This window comes from Denticeps clupeoides, chromosome 14 (genome assembly GCF_900700375.1).
Source record: "Denticeps clupeoides chromosome 14, fDenClu1.1, whole genome shotgun sequence".
In the NCBI taxonomy this organism is placed as follows: Eukaryota; Metazoa; Chordata; class Actinopteri; order Clupeiformes; family Denticipitidae; genus Denticeps; species Denticeps clupeoides.
Genome location: NC_041720.1, coordinates 9426901 through 9442762, shown reverse-complemented (window position 1 = coordinate 9442762; position 15862 = coordinate 9426901). Strand labels below are relative to the sequence as shown.

Sequence of the window (15862 nt, the reverse complement as noted above, 5' to 3'; positions counted from 1 at the left end):
GGGACTGGGGGGAGATGGGACTGCAGATGAGCACTGCAGCGCGGGAACACGGATGAAATTGCTGCTGCTGCTGCTGCTGCTGCTGCTGCTGCGTGATTTGTGCGCGCAGGAACCACGCAGGACCCACTTACAGGCTCGGGCGCCGTGGGAATGACTGGTGTCAAAACAGCACTATTGCCTGAAGGGGACCGGCGACCTCAATCACCCCCCCCCCCTTCCCGCTTCATTCTCCTGAAGGTCCCCCGGAGAGCAGCCGGGACCAAAAGGGACGGGGATTTATTTCAAACAGGCAGGCACGTCCCGTTGGTGTCAAAGCTGCTCTCGGACCAGGCACCTGTGGTTCTGGCTAACCCAGAAACCCACAGCCCGGAGGAACAGGGGCGTGGCGGCGGGCAGCTTGCGCTTAAAACTTTGCCGAGGTGCTTGATGTCTGGCTGCAAATTTTCAACCCCCAACCCCCGAAGACCACCCGAGCCGCCAAGGTGTCACCGAGGTGCCACTGAGCGAAGCACCGTCCCCACACACTGCTCCCCGGGCGCCTATCATGGCTGCCCACTGCTCACCAAGGGTGATGGTTAAAAGCAGAGGACACATTTCGATGTGTGCACATGTGCTGTGCTGCAGTGTTTCACAATGACAATCACTTCACTTTCAGAATATTTAGGCTTTAGTAGGGCACGGCGGTTAGTGACACCCCCAAGGTCGTGAGCCTGAATTCCGGCTCGGACCTTGAATGATCTCCCTGTCTTGGTGCGGGTTTCCGAGATGGCATGGTGTGTGTGGGTGACTATGAACTGTCTGTGAGTGAGTGGGTGCGCCCGGCCCCCCTGGTGAGTTCCCCCACCCAGTGTTCCAGGATGGGTCCTGAAAGCCATGGCCCCGAATAACAGGTCTAAGTGAAAATGAAGTTAAAGTGATGTGATTGTGAACACTGCAGCACAGCACACAGTTCACACAGTGAAACGTGTCCTCTGCTTTTAACCATCAGTGAGCAGCCATGACAGGCACCCGGGGAGCAGCGTCCCTACAGTTTTAAGCGTGTACAGACAGACCCATTCAGTGTCACCTTTTAACGCATTGGTGGGGCATTTTTTGGGAACATGTTTGTTTGGCCTATAGAAGTACCGCAAGTGACAGTGCAGTTGGACTCTTAATGATGTAGCGGCAGGATATAGGGGACACAAAGGGAAAGTCCAATTTAGTTAGTTATGTTCTGCATGATGCTTCAGCCATCTTTTCTTTTTTTTTTACATCCTTTTACCATCTTATTAAAAAGTGCTGCTAGTGGTTACACTGCCCCATGATGTCCAGTGGCACTGTTCCGTTCTGCCACCATTTGCAAGCTTTAAAAAAAAAAGCGTCTAACGTCGAGAGTAAATGGGACGAAAATCTGAGAAGACGGATGGTGTGAGTGCAACACAGCCTTCAACGTTGGAGTAATGTTCTTCTGATGTCGTTTTTCTCTTACTGAACCAAATTTGCTCAGTCAATCGACCCGCTGGCGCAGTATTGCGTTGAGCCTGACCGTGAATTCTCGGAGCTGCTGCTGAGGAACACCCGGTGTTTCCCTGGGTGCAAAAAGCGACAGACTTGAGAATGTCGTTCCTAACTAGTCGGAAGTGAATAAAATTCTGCCCGTTGCGAACGGAGCATCATTTAGACTGGTTAGTTCAAAGCGGCTCTCCAGGTCCGATCTCCAGCGGGTGGGGCGCCCGTACCGATCAATAACACAGATGGTTATTAATTCACGTTCCCGTGAGAAGCGAGAATCGGGGATGAATTTGGAATAAGGAAGGGGTGAGGGAAAAGGCAGGGTTTGCTGAACCTCATCGACTCCTGAGAACTGGACGCTCTTCCTCGCCGCGCGTTTGTGCCGGTGGTGCTCACCCTGGCCGGGGGAGTGTCAGAGATTTGCGGTGTGAAAGGAGATCTGTGTAGCACTGGCTTTCGCTTTTGTGTCTGGGTTTTTTTTTTTGGGGGGGCGGCCCACGAATGCGAACATGGCCGCGCTTTGGACACTTTATTGATACGAAACGTGCTCCTCACGCTTCATCTCAGCCCATTACACCTGGTCTAGCTTTAAACCGTCTTGGAAGACTGCTGCTTTGTTCTGGTAAAGTGACAAGACGTGCTTTGTTCTTCTTAGCTATCCTCCTGTTGGGCTAGTCAGCAATACACACCGCTAACTTCTGGATAAAGCGAATCCCATCCTGCTGCTGACTGAAGCAAATCAAATTCTGGCTCTGAATCTATTTTTCAGCTCGACACTGGCTAAACCTTTAAAAAAAATGAAGTTACATTTTACATTTACAGCATTTATCAGATGCCCTTATCCAGAGCGACTTACAATCAGTAGTTACAGGGACAGTCCCCCCCTGGAGACACTCGGGGTTAAGTGTCTTGGTCAGGGACACAATGGTAGTAAGTGGGGTTTGAACCCGGGTCTTCTGCTTCATAGGCGAGTGTGTGACCCGCTAGGCTACTAGCACCCCTAGTAATCTGTCATCCCTAATATTTTAGCATTTTATTAACCTGCTCAAACCTAACTTCAGTTGAACCAGTGTTCACGGGCCTGCGATTTTTAAACATTTTACATTTCTAAACCCATTTTTAAAACTGCTTTAATATTGCTATAATGTAATAAAAAGATGGATGCCCCAACCCAGGTTTGATTCTGAATAAATGCACACCAGGGATCTCCTTGCATTGGCTGATGTCCAACCAGTTGCTCGGGTTCAAATATAATACCTCGCTAAGCAGGTCCTGGTCCTCTCCGCGGATCTGCCGGCTATAAATAATGCTGCACGTGTCACAGTTCTCTGGCCTGACGCGCACTAAGCCTCGCCCCGAGCCGGCGGGCCCCCGCCAGCGCGCTCTCCGACAGCCGTGGCCCGGAGACCCTCATCTCTCCTTTCATCTCTCCTCGCGCTCCCTCTCCGGCGGACCGTTGTTTTTGTTTCCTCCCATTTCCCCCCCCCCCGGCCGCTGCCCGTTTTCTTCATCTTCGCTCGCGCTCGGGCTCCTCTGTCCCGCTGATTTCTATGGAAACCAGGCGCTGCGGGTTGGTGGCGCGCGCTCGCGCCTTTTATTAACCGGTCTTCCAACCTCATGCGTTTGATTTAATGGGTCTCATCGGATCTGTAAAAAGGCTCCATGATTTACGGCACTTTTCGTAATGCTCATAATTCCAAAATAAACGAGCTGCCCGAACAAAGCTGAGGCATCAATTTGCTTTAAACCGATTTAATCATTTCCTTAAAGACAAAGGTCGGAGGGAGTTGATGAGACGAGAGAAACACTGCAGAGCTCAGCATAACAAGCCCATTAGATTTTTTAATTTTTCAAGATGCTGGCATGTGCATGAAAGAGGCAACAAAGCTGGGCCTAATGGTTATTGAGCTGTTTCGCCTCCTCCCCGAGATCCTTTAATCTTGCGAGTACGCCCATCCATGGGTCTAAAATGGGCATTTTAGCATGTTATGCTGGGTGGACGGGAAGAGTTGTTCCTTCAAGGTGTAAATGCTCTGAAATGCAACTGGGGAAGCGCTTGAGAAGCTGTCAGAAGGTTCTTATACGAGAAACCCCCCGGCGCATCTGTCCTCTTATCTGATGCTGCACTCCTGGCTTCCATTTTCCAGCATTTTCCATATGTCATCCTGTCATGGCGTCAGATTGGAATAATGTTATCGAAAGGAGGGGAGGGGGGGGTCCCAGAAGATGAAAATTAAAGCAGATTCTGCTGCTCCCTCTTCACCTTTCAACGTCAGCAGTAACTCCAGATCCATTTGTCACCATGGCCACGTCCTCCTCCCTCACCATCAATTTCACCCGAGGACTAAGAAAACTCCCATCGGCCCAGACCAGGCATTCACCTACAGAACAGGCCCCCTATAAAACCAGACCGCAAATGACCCAGCCGCTCACCCTGCAAACCTACGGTAAAGGCCGAGCAGCCCTACTCACGAGGTAGCGACTTTGTCACGTTTTGTGGGAAAGCCGTTGGTCCCAAGTCGCCGGCCGGCTCTCCAACCGAACGAGAAGTTAAGAAGGGAAGGAAACCACCCAGTGCCTTGCCAATAGAGGCTATTTAGTAGACCGTGCCATCCATATTCTGCAGGGAGGTGTAATGGGCTGGTGCGGTGCATTAAGGTGACTCATGAGGTCCAGGTCACCTGTTCATACAGTCTGGAAAAATCTGTTTTATATATGGTAACGCTATATTATTGTGCTGCTGTTAGGTTGCTAAGGCAACCTGAGCACCCTGCGGAGCAGCGTCACGTCTCTGACCTGCTTTTATTTGTCAGAGGAAGGTAGTGTTTGCCAATGGTGTGAATTTGCAAAAAAATAAAAAATAAAAATCTCAATACACCCAAGTATCTTTGAACTGTTGGGGTAGTTCCTTTGTGATTATTTGTCTTCAGAAATGTATTTGGAAGTTCTCCTGTAAATTTTCCTACTGATCAAGTGTTCATATTGAAGTGACACTGAAGCCTTATACCTACTCATATGCCTCCTTTTTTGGCCTGAGAACCTGTTCCCCAAAATGTGCACAGCCCTTCATATGCGTACGATATCAGTACATTCATGTGTAATTCCTGTGTAGATAGACTGCTGGTAATGAAACACGTGGAAAGAAACGTCCACAGTAATGAAAATGGCATATTTACTTTGTAACGTCACCAGTCTAGTAGGTAGGAGAAGTTTTTCACTGTATGTGGTGACTGGTAAAATTTGAGATTTAAGGTGGAGTGATACTTAAAGAGTCAGAATTCTTATAATGACAGTCATAATGCAGGGTTTGAGCAAACTGAGCTATAGGCCTGAGCTATTCTTGCTTTGAGGAATACTGTTATGCAAAATGATTGAACTTACATAATTTTTAGAAAAGCAACCCCAGGTCACCAAAGCAGCATTTTTTGACAGCAGCGGGCTAGAAATGAAGCACAGCAGAACAGTAGCGCAGCAGTGGCAAGCGCTGCGACGCATTGGAGGCTTGTTTATTTCTGAATACATTATCTTTCTTTCGTTCGGACCAAAGCCTGACCCAGTAGCTGACAGGACCACGCTCAGGGCTGGAGGAGGGTAGCTAAGTGTGTCTCGGCTTCCTCGTTTTAATCCCCTTGCCTCTCTCAGCGAGCCTCTTCCTCCACTTCTGTCTCCTTGCCTTGTCTCTTCCATTCTTGTGAGCACAATCTCTCAGCCACACAATGGCGACCTCCTCTCTCGGACAGCTAATTGGGAGAGATATCATCTTTTTGCTGTGGTCTGCGGGAGCTCTTGGGTTCCGGTGAGTCTTGAGAACACAGCCTGTCCCTGTCGTCTCAAAGGCTTGTTATCGCATGGTTCGCACAGGATATCACTTTACCCAGCCAAAAAGCCATCTGATTTCAGAAGACATGCTACTCGAGAGGAGTCACTTACGCCATTTCAGCACCACGTCCGCCAGGGTGTCACAATGGGGGAGGAGGAGTTGACTACAAATTCAAGCATCTTAAGTCGATGGGTTGTAGGACTCATTTGATAATGTAGACACATAATGTCTCTCCGACTAATGACTGGAAAAGCATCATTTACACTCATGCAGCATTTTCATTAAACTGAGACGTCTGTTTCAGCAGTGCAACCTCAGACATGCTGTCATCTCCTATTATTGGGGTTTAAAGTAGGCCATTTATCGCGATGATCGCGGTAAATTTCAACGCAACCTATGCGATCAGAGGTTGCGTATTTCACGATCACGCAAAAAAAAAAAAAAATCTGTATTTTGTGTGTGTTTACATTACTTTCATATAGATAAATGCGGCTGTTAGACATCCCAAGTCTCACGGAAGATCCATGAGCCTCCCACATATTGATGGCAGCTTCCTGATGCCCACAAATGTAATAAAATATCCCAGAAACTAAAGCAAGCAAACAACAGCAAAGTTATCGGTTCAGTAAAGCATCATGCCAGAGGGAGAGTGCCCCCCAAAAATTAAAATATACAACACATTTCACTTCAGATTACAGGTTTTGCCGTTATTACACAGTGACGTGGTTCACTGTGTAAATCTAGCAAAGAGCAACATGGCTAAAAATGGAGGGCAGCAATCGTCATGGTTTTATATGTTAATTACAGTTTATTTTCTGGCCTATTTGGTTGCAGTCTGGCAATGTCAGAAAATAATTGTGATCATCAATTGTAAATATTTGATTGTTTGATATGGGAAAGTTTATTGTGATCTTTTTAAAGACAACAATAAGTTTCTGAATCTGCACCACAGACCACTCCTCAGTATTATTATGCAGTTAAGCGTTTTTTAAAGCAGTAACTACATGAAATATAGACATGGACTGCTGCATTTTCACAGGGTTAACCATCTTGTTTTGGGGTTCCATTAGGTTTTCAGACGGTGTTATAATGGTGGAGTTTTGCATATGCATCACACACCAAACACAGGCTCACCAGTAGGTAAAGGCGAAAGAGAACTCACCCATTCTGTATATAACATTGATTCTGACAGAGAACAAGCATCTCATCAATAGTGCGGTTGCCAAATCGTAATAGGAAAGACGCCCCCCGCAGTCTTCAGTTGTACCATGGTCAGATATTTTCGCTTCTTTTCAGATGCACTCTTTACGAGAGAAAAACAGCATCTCTGACTTAGCGGTGACTGTATATCTGACTGCATCGCTTGGGCGATAATTCATCGGTGTTCGTTCCCCGCAGGTTGTAAAGATGGCGCGGAAGGTGCGGAGGATAGAGCTGTGGTCTGGCCGTCATGGGAAAAGGCCTTGCGTCAGCTCTTCCTCTCTCCCGAGGTCACGTGACCAGGCTCTTAGGCCGCAGATTTATGGCCCCTTCGGCTGGCCTTTCAGTAATTTCTCTGAAGATGAATTTTTTGTTGCCTTGAGGGGACTGGATCGGGAGAGGCTCGTTTATGAGCTCTACAGCCGAGCCAAGGAAGCCGAAGGAGCGTCAGCGGGGACGGGGGAGGCAGGCAGCTGGTGAGAGGATGACAGTAAAAGATAGAGGGAGCAGCATTTACTGTACGAGCGCGCTGGATGTGCGTGAATGACAGGAATTGAGAAAGACAGCTATAGAAAGACTGCGCTCCGTAGATAAATAGGTCAGAGTTGGGCAGATTGGTTGTTGGGGGGGACGAGAGGGACAGTGTGGGGAGTGAAGGAGTGTTATTTCACGTTGCATAAGCATCTCATTAACGGACCTATCGGAGGGGAGCTGTGTGAACAAGCGTGTGCGAGTGTGTGACACAATTGACCCACTGCCACATGCTGTGCCATGCTGCTTGAGCCAATTAGATAGTCTTGGCACAGTACACGTTCTCACCGTGCCGGGCTGTCCCCACAGCGCCGCGGTTGCAGCTCTGATCACCTCTGATCACCTCTGAACGCAAAAGGATCCTTTTTTCGGCTGTGGGGGGGGGGATTAAGATCATGTCTGGATAAAATCTACATTTCCGACAGGAGGAAAAACGGAGACGCTGAGCTCATTTATGAAGCGTTTGGCTACATGGATTAAAACCACGGGTCCCCTTAGAGGGAAATGTCAACGCAATTCAGTACAAAGTGAATTGTGCGCGATCGCCTTCATCCCGTGATGAGACATTTCTAACTTGACACGACCGGTGTCCTCTGTAGGACTTATGGACCGTTTGGTTGAATCTGAAAATGATGGGAAATTACCTTCACTCACCAGAACCCAAGATGACTCAATATATATGTGAGATTTCAGAGAGACATCATAGATGACACAGAGACTGGAGAATCTGTGACAAGGTAAAGCCATTGTCACAGCGGCTTCCCGGTGAGGTTAATTACCCGATGGCCAGTAAAATCAGGGCTTACAGTTCAGCACAGAATTGTGGGTATTCGCAGTTCTTGCACAATTTATTCAAGTACCACATCGCTAGCAATTACAACGTGAAATATTTGCAATTTGCTGAAGTATGTATGTTATATATACACAAGGTTAGCATATGTGTTACGCAGCATGTCCGAGCTGCCGGGGTGGCATCCTCCTGTCACTTCACCATGTTCGTTGCAAGTGTTGCAAGGCAGCTGCATGCCCAGACACCAACAATAAACCCATGAACCCAAGGAAATGTTGCATTCTGGGTGCAGAAAAGGTATTTTGAAAAAGTGAATTTTAAGTACATTTTGAAAATATGAATTTTAAGTAAAGTCACTGGCCTCCAAGGTCAGACACATTGGTTTTTGTTCTTCCAGATAATAATGTTTCTCATTCTTTTACCAACTATTCAGCCCCCAGTTAATGACTAAAAATTAAAAATATATGTGTACGTTGTAACCTCATAGATCACTTTTCGCTAAAGCAGGCACTGTTTCCAGCTAAAGACTTTGTCTGCAGCGATTAAGGTGGGTGGACTGTGGGCTTGTGGATAAGCAGTTCTTGAAGCTTTAAACCTCAAAGAGACTTGATGTCCCTCGAGGTAAAGGATCTCTATCTTTAGCCTATACCGCCAGCTGGAATACGTTGGCGTGAAAAACAAATGTGTCCAAATCAGGGATGGTGCACAGTCTGGCCACTTTTAGACACCAGTGGTCAGTTTCTCGTGATATTCCTGATACTCCTGCAGTAAACTCCTACCAGCAGAACTACACAATTCCCCCACTACATCAATTATTGTTTCATAAATATGATTTTTCAGCACCAGTGTATTAAAATGAGCTTGCTTTTAGCCTGACAATCAAAATGCACACTTTCCAGTCCTTTCAGTCGGCCTTGCTTTTAACGTCTAGTGGTCTTCCTTACATGACTGCGAATATATTGAAAATGCTTTGCAAGTGAGATTATTACATACTGTAAATGCCACTGGTGCACAAACCATCCATCATTTTCGAAACTACCAAATATCTGTGCCGTAAAATGCAAGAGAAATAATATAATTGCAAAAAAATACGAGTTTGACATCATGCAACTCATCATCCTAACACACACTATCCCTGTAGAACTGAGGGCAGGGTCCATGTGTGATGCGACTGGGCTGAGAGCATTGATCATAGCAGTGGAAGAACCGGCGGCACCTGATGGTAATAACCTGAGGGATTCGGCACCGATGAACAGTAGCGTTTGCGATACGGGTGAGCCCAACTGCGGCGCATTCAAAGGAGCTGGTGAGTATCACTCTTTTAGTACAACAGAAAATGCCCACCGGCGCGGTGACCCGCACAAATGTAAATGCAGAAGGTTAAACACAAACGAATCCGATAGGATGCGACGAGCTGAGAGATTCAGGGTCGAGACTCAACGACTGGCCAGGGAGCTCAGGTCGGCGCTGGTTAAATACCACGAGAATCACCTGTCACCATGACGCCGGTCACTCACAGGCAGAAGCAGCCTGGCTTGTATTAACCTGGCGGATGACACTTGTTGATGATAACATGGATGAAAGTGATTCGGGACGACCACCAAATGCCAAAGTGTAGTAACCAGTTTTTGTGGCTTCAGAGTGACATGAAATAACGAGATAGGAGTTGAGATCAAAGATGGCAGCACACACTCACACACACACACACGTGTGTATACACCATTAGTACAATTGCACAACAAGGCCTGGCCTTGAGGTAACTCCATCTCTTTACTTTTCCCACACAAACCTGGGATGAAACAAAACTCACGACAGCAGGCCTAGGCAGTGAGGGTGCTCTCGTCTGCACGCCATCCATCCCGCTGTTTTCTCTTGACATTTAGCAACTGTCAGAAAGCCTCAGATGTTTAAAAATGGCCAGGCGCCCGCTCCGAAGGAACAAGCACACACGCACGCCCACGCATACCGTGCACCTAGAGAGGAAGGACATCAGAGACTGGATGACCCGCAATTTCCTCATGCTCAACATGGATAAGACCAAAGTCTTGGTGATCGGTCACAAAGGGGCGAGACGTGGATTGACAGAATATAGATTTGAGTGTGCTGGCTTTTCAACTGGTCCTAGTACAGAATTTGGTGTGACTTTTGATGCTGATTTGTCATTTGATTGTCATAATATTTCCAGTACGACGTTTTTCCACCCTGCTCAAACATTGCTCAAGTTAGGAAGTTTCTCCCCATCTCTGATGCAGAGAAATGAATTCCTGCATTCAGTACATCTAGACTGGATTACTGTAATTCTCTGTTTTATGGTTGCTCTGCTGTGCAAATCTCTGCAGCCAGGGTTTTTACATACACTAGAAGGTATGATTCTCACGGTATGGTATGGTAGAAGGTAAGATCCAAGGGGTGTGGGACCGATCCCGGAAACTGCTACCTGGAAGTGGAGGAGACCGCAGTCAACAAGAGTTGTATTGTCTTATTTGCATTGGCTTCCAGTTAAGTTTCATATTGACTTCAAGATTTTGCTTATCACCTGTAAAGCTTTGCGTGCTCTTACTCCCATTCATCTTAGTAACCTACTAATCCCTTTCGTTCCCTTCTTTCTCTGGAAGAACGCTTACCGGCCTTCCACCCAAGAGCCCCAAATCTTTGGAACAATATTCCGAGGAACGTGCAGGATTCAGACACAGTATCAGTTTTTAAATTCAGACTAAAAACCTACTTATACAGTCTAGCATTTAACAACACTCCCCTCACCATTAGTAATGCCGCAGGAGTTAGTGCCGCTGGAAATAGTTCTCTGTTTAGTTACTGCCATTTGTTGCTAACTCATCACCGACTGTTCTCTTTTCTAACTTTTTTCTTTTTCCTCTCTCCAATGTACATTGTAAAACGTGCCATATAAATAATGATTGATTGACTGATTGATTGTTTGATGCCAGCTGGCCCCCACCCAACCACTCCATGGCTGCCAAATGCCTGTAGTTGTTCATCATTCCACCATTTGTTCTGTTGCTCGGACTTGGTGGTTCCAGGAATTCTTACGATGGCTTGCCTTGTACCTGACACTGAATCTATAGGGCAGCCTGAGAATGATGGAGCTGAGAAGAAGGCTTGAAACCCTCTGACTGACATGCCTTACCTTTGGCTTTAATCTGAATCACTGCTGTGTGGTCTTCTTTGTTATTTTGGGTTCATTTGTACGGCTTCTGATGTCATCAGAACAGTAACAGTAACAGAACGTATTATATTGTACATACTTGTACATATTGTACAAGTTTCAGGTTACAATTGAAGTATATGTTAACTATATCTTATTGCATAGAATAGGTACACTATATGGCACAGTATAGCACATAAATGTGTAACAAGTGTAACCAAATTGGACAAGTAACAGTAAAACAATATTCTTGAGCTGCTAATGAGGAGAATATATATATATGCTGTCAACTATATGAATTGTGGAAATTATACATTATTTATGCAATTATACAGTAACAGTAGGAGCATTTATGCAACTGTTCTGCTATTAATGGGTGAATGAGGGGTGGCCGGTTTAGTATGCAGTTTTTCAGTGTCTAATATCCTACTTTTTAAATATCAAATATTTTGGGCTTGTAAAACCACAAAAACTGCGTTTGCAGTGGTGCAGTGGTCATAAATCATGACAGATCTATATCAATCCAAATCCTGCAACCCTTGTTTGCAGTGGATTGTTCATGAGTATACTGTCGTGGTGTTATAAAGCAGGAAATTACAATAATTCCTTCTTTTTCTGTGTTTTTCTCGATTCCATACTTCTGTAATAGCCGAGACTCACCTAATGGTGCAAGGGAATGACCCTCCCAATCTGCAATGCTTGCAAAGATTTACTAGTAGCAGTTAAATGTAATGGGATGTAATGGGATGGGACGAGCCACGCCACACTGGGCATTGTTTGGGAATTTAAAATCATTTCATCTCCTCCAGAAAAAAAAAAAAAATTCACACACCGACAGTCAGCACCAGAGATGGGATAGCAGAGGGCACTGCGGTCAAAGGACCTTTTGTGCCGACAGAATTGTTGTTTATGGCGGTTTGCTCACACCGCTGTGCTACTGTGTAATTGATCCCCCATCTTCTTTCTGCTCCAACGTCTGAAAACAGGACGCAGGAGCCCTAGGGAGCAGCTTGCCAGAAAATAGAGCTTTGAAGTCAAAAGCAAGATGGCGCAGGGAAAGAATTCAACCTACATACAGTGAGTGCTGGCAGCACATAATAATATGTGAGGTTTGCTATTCATAGCCTTCTCACCAGGCATCACTAGGGGGTCTGTTAGAGAGCCATTGTCTTTTTTGTTAGAGATACGGACGATGGACTTCTTAGGTCTTAAGGTCAGGGTGGAATTAACCATCATAAATAAACAGGCAGGTGACAAAGGAAAATTACATCTTGACTGCTTCATTTGTGGTGTTTTACCTTAATTTGTGCTTGGGTCCACTTGTCTCCTTATATGGAATGATCACTGCAAATTCTGTGCAAAGTGTGACATTCTGTCTTTAGATCTCAACATCTTAGCCAGCATCTACATCATCAATGGAATAAATGTTGGAAGAATGGTGTCCAACCTGCTAGAAACATGATGTAAGGAACACTAATGCTACTTCTACTGGGGTGGCCTGTCAAAATTCTTTTAGTTGTCACTTAAATGTTCCCAAGGTTCTTGGGTTCCCAAGATAATAAAATATACTTCGATGCCAGTTGGGTGCCAGCATTGATGGTTTTCTACACTTAACTTACTTTTATTTCACACCTTGATGCAGTTTGTGCCTGTACAGTGAAATTGGGGGGAACATGCGTCAAAATGCCAACATGCAACTTTTTACTCATGTTTGTATGCTTCTTGACATTTTACATGGTAGTGTTAATATCAAAATTGGATCGTGTTGAGGCAGGTAAGGCTAAACATGGAGTTATGTGTAGATTTCACTTGTTATTAGACTTGTTATTTGTACTGTTTGTGTTATTGAATGTGCTAACTAGACAGATTTATCATTGTAGAATATCATTATAGATTTAGGGGTGGTTACAATGATCTTGTATACTATATTATAGTTACAGTATTACAGTACTACAGTTTTAGTTGTATTGTCATATAGAAATGTGACTCAGTCATAGGTTAAAATGGATAAATTGGAATTTTGAAATTTCTGAATGGACATTATAGTGGTAGGGTTAAATATAATGTGATTTGAAAGTACAGTTGTACTTTTCTGGTGAGGATTTTCAGGATCAAGGACTTTTTTCAACGTAAATCTGGATTAATGGTTGGATTGAACAGAGGGGAGGATTTAATTTGGGGTTTGATAGTATTTTGGGTCTTGATGGATGGATTAGATGATTGAGTTTGGGTGAACCATAGTCTAACTGAGTTAGACAGGTACATAGACTGATTTGATTGTGTGAAAACTGTCCACTGAGGTGCATGGGTTGCCATTGTAGAACCGGTTGGCTGTAAAAATGCACTCGTCAGATGCTGTTTGTATCTTGAAAACATCAACAACATTAAAATTCAATGATCTGTCGATTTTTTATTCATGCCAAAAGTGCCTTTTGTTCACATGCTCACATGCCGGTTCTGTGAACCTCTTTCACAGTTCCAGGAATTTGGAGGTAGGGTTAGTGTTGGCCTTGCATACACCTCCCCTTGTGTGTGTGTGTGTGTGTGTGTGTGTGTGTGTGAGTGAGTGCTCCTCTATCCCAAGGCATGCTCAGCAAGTGTTGCTTTACTCAAGGATAAACTTAAGGATTATCCTTGTTTTCCTTTTCCCAGTCTCCCACTGCTGGCCTGTCAACAGCTTGTGTCAGTGGTGACTGACAGCTGGCGGAAAGAGCCTGACATCCCAGTGAGACTTTTCACAAAGTCTTATGGCACCTGCATGCAGTTCCACTAAAGCCTTTCCATTACTTTTTATTCCAAGGGATGGTATTAAAATGAAGTACATTTTCATCTATGTGTGTAATAAGCCTCCTTATGCAGATCAGGCCACGTATGTGTTTAGCATTGCAGGTCTACCTAACTTTGTTCAATTTTAGCCGTTTAGTGTTTTTGCCATGAGGATATTTGGCTCGCTGTGTGTTTCGTTCAATGCATTTGCTAGTAATCCTGGGGAAGAAAAGGAAATAATTATACATAATATTATGTTCAAGCTACGCTATGAGGACAAAGTATTACGATTTATCAACCTTTATCAGCGCTCATTTGATGCATTTTTGTTGCGCTTGTTTGTAAAATGTATAACAAACGTGGATAAGGATAGTGGCTTTTGTTCTTTCTGCAATATTAATGACTGCCTTATTGAAAACACATCAAATATTGATTTACAAAAAACCTCTACAGTGAGACAGTGGCATCTCCACAGCATCAAGGGCACAGAAGATGTTTAACACTCTATTCTTAATACGATACAGTGGCTTATCTGTGGTTTCAGCTGGCGGTGTACATAAAGTGTTTACGTTTCTCTGCGTTGACAGTAGAAGATATGGCCTGTGCGTAATGTGCATGCTCTCACTGTAATATATATGTATAATAACAATTCAAAACAGTCTAATTAGAAATGTTCCACTTAATCAATTCAGGGCTGTTATCACCAATTGCTGGGGAGATAGTGAAGACTACATTTACTCACAGGAGTTCATCACCAGGGGCGATCTCACTGCACTCTCCTAGGGTGACTAGAAGGTAACAGCCTGGCTAAACTTTTGTCAGAACAGCACAGAGCACTACAAAGCAGCATGATGCATTAAACATGTGGCTGGCTTCCATTAGAGCTGCGGCCCCTCAGCAGGCCTGGAAGAACATGGCAGAACGTAGATGAGGGGACCGTGCGGGAATGTGCACACTCTGCTGTTTCACAGGATCCTCCTCTTTGTCTTCCCTCCATCATTTCATTTCAGCTTCATCAAATATCTATGTGTTGTTGCTCAAATGCAAATCATTTCAAGTAATGATTTAATAGTTGTTTTTGTGCCATGTTAGAATTTTCATGGTTACAAACTGAAGATATGACACATACAAGTTTACATTGTTATACAAGCCGTACGGTGAACTTTACATTGTATAAAAGAGTCATATCTTCAGTGTTGTCCCAAGGAAAGATAATAAAATATTTACAAAAATGTGAGGGGTGTACTCACTTTTGTGAGATACTGTACAGTACATCAGTGTTTATATAAGTAGTATATAAAAAGTATATATTTCTGTTTACATTTATGCTTTGCTAACAAAAAATAATGTTGCCCTCTCTTTTGCATGCTTTCACTGTAAAATTCTTCTATATTGCATATAATTTGTGAATGTTTGTGAGATGCTATCAGTATAGAAGAGGTGGGATGTCTGCATAACCATGGCCAATGGGGCTCTTTAGATTCAGTCACTCACTGGAAGCTGAAAGCTTCAGGAACAGCCATTTACATTTACATTTATGGCATTTGGCAGACGCCCTTATCCAGAGCGACTTACAACGTGCCTTCAAGCTACCATCAATGAAGAGATCAATTCCGGTTCACTATACAATCTTTTTATTCACTCTGTTGTAGGTTCTGTACACAAGTTCGACAATAAGAAAGTTACACGTTAATCTAAATATTCTTTAAAGAGGAAGATCTTGAGCTGTCGTTATACTCAGTGACTGAGCTGTTCTGACCTCGAGGGGAAGTTCCTTCCACCACCGAGGGTCCAAGACGTAGAAGAGTCTAGATGAGTGTCTTCCTTTTACCTTTAGCGATGGAGGGACCAGGCGAGCAGTACTGGAGGCTCGGAGTATACGAGGTGCAGTGCGAGGTGTAATAAGGGCTGTGAGGTAGGATGGTGCTACTCCATGTTGGCTTTGTAGGCCAGCATCAGTATTTTGAACCTGATGCGTGCAGCTACTGGGAGCCAGTGGAGGGAGCGTAGCAGAGGGGTGGTGTGGGAGAATTTGGGAAGGTTGAAGATCAGTCGTGCTGCTGCATTTTGTATTAGTTGTAGAGGTTGGATGGTGCATAGT

General features: G+C 44.7%; 1 protein-coding gene across 7 annotated transcripts in view; it reads left to right on the top strand.

Annotated features, from left to right (window-relative positions):
• Positions 1–15862, top strand: part of lrfn2b (leucine rich repeat and fibronectin type III domain containing 2b) — a 102018-nt gene that overhangs the window by 1243 nt on the left and 84913 nt on the right. The window contains exon 1 of one of the 7 annotated variants that reach the window (XM_029002602.1): positions 11980–12072. The exons of the other annotated variants lie outside the window; for them this stretch is intronic. The gene's annotated coding sequence lies outside the window, so the exon portion shown is untranslated. Of the gene's footprint in view, positions 1–11979; positions 12073–15862 lie in introns of those variants that run through there. 7 annotated transcript variants of the gene reach the window in all.